The following is a 4,082-nucleotide window of genomic DNA, read 5'->3' as shown; positions in this document are numbered from 1 at the left end:
AGATAGAGTCTTTGAATGACAATGAATGCGAGGAAAGTGCGATTTTGTAATATGGGTTGGCAAATGGCCCCAATAGTGAGGTTTTGTGAGAACCTTGACAACAAAGTTTGAAGAAATTGAAGAAGATGAAGAAGGAGGAGGACTTACAAAAAATATGTCTGAACATGACATGTTATGCTTTCTTTCAAGTAATAAAGAACCCAAAAAGATGGCCGTCTTGGTGAGGGTTTAAGGTGCCAAAACGGCGACACAAACAAGATTTTTCAGTGGAAGTTCGCCTGCGGGGAATTTTTAATAAAATCACAGTTGAGCAAATTACAGAAATTACAACTAAAGTTGCAAGAACTACCAGTCTAATCAAACTCGAACTATAATTGAATCAGTTTAATTAAATATATAATAAAATTATTAAAAGTTTAATGTATAATTTTAGATATTCAAACTCAATAATTTCACAACATCCATAATTTATTAGTAGCCTTTATAATATATTAATACTCATTATATATAAAACTGAATCTCGTCCTTTTTTTTTCCCTACTATTTATTTGTTAGCAATTTGGCATTGATAGGATTACTTGGGTCAACCTTATCTAAATCTTTTAGTAAATTTTATTATTGTTGTTATTATTTACCTAATAATTTTTGTTAAATAAAATAATACAATTTTATTTTAAGTAAAACCACATATATCCATCTTCCTAGAAGTAATCCTATTCAAACATGAGAAATTTTATAGAAATCATAACATGGATTACCTATAATGAGAATTCAGTTCCAGATTATAAAAGTAGTAATATTAATATTTGGTATAATTTTATAAATTATAATATAAGTCTGTTTGAAAAGTTTTAAAAATAATTTTTTTGAGTTTTTAACTTATAAAAAGTAGTAGTATTAATATTTAGTGCAATTTTTAAAATCAAATTGCAACTTTTTTAGAAACTATTTAAAAGCTTATATAAAAATTAAAAAATGACTTTTTTTATAGTAATTTTTTATTATTTTTTTTAAATAAGTATTTTTATAATTAAAAATTTAAACACAAAATAATTTATTTATAAGCTACTTTTAATATAAGTATTTTTTGTTTAAACTATTTTTTCAAAAAGAGTTTAATTAAGATATTTACAAAAATTGGGTCTAAACCAACCATCAGCATAAAAGAAAATTATAATACTTGGGGTATCTTTATCTTTATAGTAATACAAATAGAGAGTTTATATATTGACGTGCCACTCATACATTGAGTCTGTGAGTTTATTTGCTTAGGTGTGGTCAGTGGTCACTAGAAATTTTTAAATTTATATTTATAAATTATTAATTATAAATTATTATTTGTTTAGGTTGTTATTTTTTAAATTTTAAATTATTTTATTTAAGTTGCTATTTTTTAAATCTTAGATTGTTATATTTAGGTTGTTATTTTTTGAATTTTAACACTATTTTTTAAAAATTTGTTGATTCTTTTTAGCACTATTTTTTGAATTTTTTGTAGATTTTTTTAAAAAATTGCAGCTACATACGTAAATTTAAATATATTTACGTTAATTTAAAATTTTAAAAATTGTTAATATATTTATTTACTTTATTTGTAAATTTAATTTAAATTTAAATTAAAGTCAATCAAATTTAAAAAATTTTAGCTATGAATCAACTATAAAAGTATAAGTTATGAGATATGTGTAGCACCACAATTCAAAGTACATCAAACCCTTTATTTACATACATCGAAAATCTAAAAATTCTCTACTTATTCTAATGGCTGGTATTCACAAAATCGCAGAAATTAAACCTACAATCGACAATTTGTGTGTACGTATACAAGTTATACGGTTATGAACACTACCAAGTTACAAAAATTCTTCATTGCCATACTCAATTGAAATGGTTTGGCTCGATGAATACGTGAGTTTTTTATTAATATTTTTTTATTTTATTTTGAATTTATATTATTTATATTTTAAATTTGTTTGTTTATCCCATCTAATTGTTCTTTGATTTTTGTTTATCAATTCAAGAGAAGAAAAATACACGCCTCGGTTAAGAGGGGTTCTTGTATCTCGATTCGTAAATTTGCAAAAGGAAGGAATGTCTTACCAAATAAGATATTTTGGTGTTAGACTCAACGAAGATAACTTTAAGACTATACATTATGGGTATGTGATTAATTTAAACCAACATATTGATATGCACAGATTTCCAGAATCGTGGGACACACTCAATGCTCCCGAGTACAATTACACCTACTTAGTTGGTAAGTTTATTATTTTAGAAAAAATTTAATTTATTTCTAAATTTATTTATTTTATTGATAATTTCAACTGTATTTTGGTTTTAACAAACTTATTGATAACAATTTTTTTTTAAATCATTTCATATGTTGTTGGATATCTTGCTAGAATTGAGAGCGAGAGGATTTTTGAAAAGGATAGTAAAATTATCAAGTACACTGTTATTGAATTAGAGATTGATGATGGATAATTATATATTTATTTTTATAAGTCTAAAGGTAATCAACGTTTTTATTGAAGGGCAACGTTTTTGAAAAAGAAGCAACGTTTTTTGATTAATAGTATTCAAATTTTTTTGTAAAATCAGTTCGAATTAATTTTAAAAAAGTATTTAAATCTGTTTTTAAAAAGAATTTTAACAGAAATCATTCTTTCCGTAATTAGTTTTTTATGAGTTTAAAATAATTAATAAACTAATTATTAATTTTTTTAAATTGTGTTTGACGTTTTAATTTTATTGTTAATTTTTAAATTTTAAAATATAAAATATATATATAATTTGATATTATTTTATTGGTAGTTACTTTTTTAGTTGTAATTATTTTTTTGTTTATTTTGTTATAAAAAATATATTTAACATTAAACATCCTGTTTGACATAAAAAAATAATGGAGTGTGCATTTTTTGGCAATTATGCACATGAAATAAATACTTTTTTGGGATCCGGTAATAAAGATAGAGTTGTTGTCGTCTTACAATTTGTTAGAGTGAAGTTATATAACGGTAATATTTATCCATAATTATGTGAATTTTTATATGTGAGTTGCTTTTACTATTTTTTATGTGAGTTTTTACTCATTTTGTGTTAAATTAAATTTTTTAGAAAAAATTATTTGACAGAATTTCTTATATGGCACAAAGATGTTCTTCAATCTTGAAAAAGCAAATGTCATCTAATTTAAAAATAGGTAGGTATATATTTTTTTTAATTCTTTAGTTTAATATTATATGTGTTATCTAATGTAGTTTTTTTTCGCTTTATTTATCTAACTTTGTAAGATTTGAAGAACTTAGGGGAATATTGGCGGAATTTCAAATGAGGCTGCATTCTTTAAAATTTATCAAGGCAAAATCATTAAGCAATTAAAAGAATTAGATACAGTAATTTTTTTCTGTAAAAAAGTTGAGAAAAAAATTAATTTAAATGTGTTGTACATTGATTATTTTTATTTATTATTTTTATTTATTTAGATATATTTTAGATTTAAAAACTCATTAAATTCAGAAGATTTAAATCATTAAGTTTTTTTTTAAGAATGCCATTTGTGTTGTCTTGGTTACTATAAGTCATATTATAGATACTCTAAATTGGTGGTACGGTCAATGTGAATGCAACAGGTCTACATATGCTTTCACAAAAACTTTCAAATGTTCAAATTGTGACCGTCTCCTTTTATCCATAACTCCAAGGTTATTTATTTATTTTTTTAATTTAAAGTCTAATCAGAATTGATTAGATATTGAATAAGTCTATGTTTAGCTTTTTTTTATGATGTTTTTTTTTTATTAAGCAGGTACCGAATAAAGTTTGGTGTCATTGGTGACTCTGACTGTGCATGTTTCGTAGTTTTTGACAAGGAGGCAAAATACGTTTTGGGAAAGAGCTTACTTGATCCACCCCTATTGGTAAGTTCTAACCAATATTTATTTCTAAAAATATTAGTGGAGATATTTTTAATGTTAATTTTTATATTATTTATTATTAATATATTATGTAATACCCTACATAAATGAGATCTATCGAATACACCAACACTTTTGCTCAGCCTAATTGATAAGACCTTCCTC

At 23.6% G+C, this 4,082-nt stretch overlaps 1 pseudogene; it reads right to left on the bottom strand.

Moving 5' to 3' along the window:
- Nucleotides 1-320, bottom strand: part of LOC107488131 (pentatricopeptide repeat-containing protein At1g73710-like) — a 4,764-nt pseudogene extending 4,444 nt beyond the window's left edge.
- Nucleotides 321-4,082: the final 3,762 nt, after the last annotated feature.

Source organism: Arachis duranensis, chromosome 5 (genome assembly GCF_000817695.3).
Source record: "Arachis duranensis cultivar V14167 chromosome 5, aradu.V14167.gnm2.J7QH, whole genome shotgun sequence".
NCBI classification, from domain to species: Eukaryota; Viridiplantae; Streptophyta; class Magnoliopsida; order Fabales; family Fabaceae; genus Arachis; species Arachis duranensis.
The sequence above is the reverse complement of the archived record's forward strand: the minus strand, read 5'-3'. Positions and strand labels throughout refer to the sequence as shown.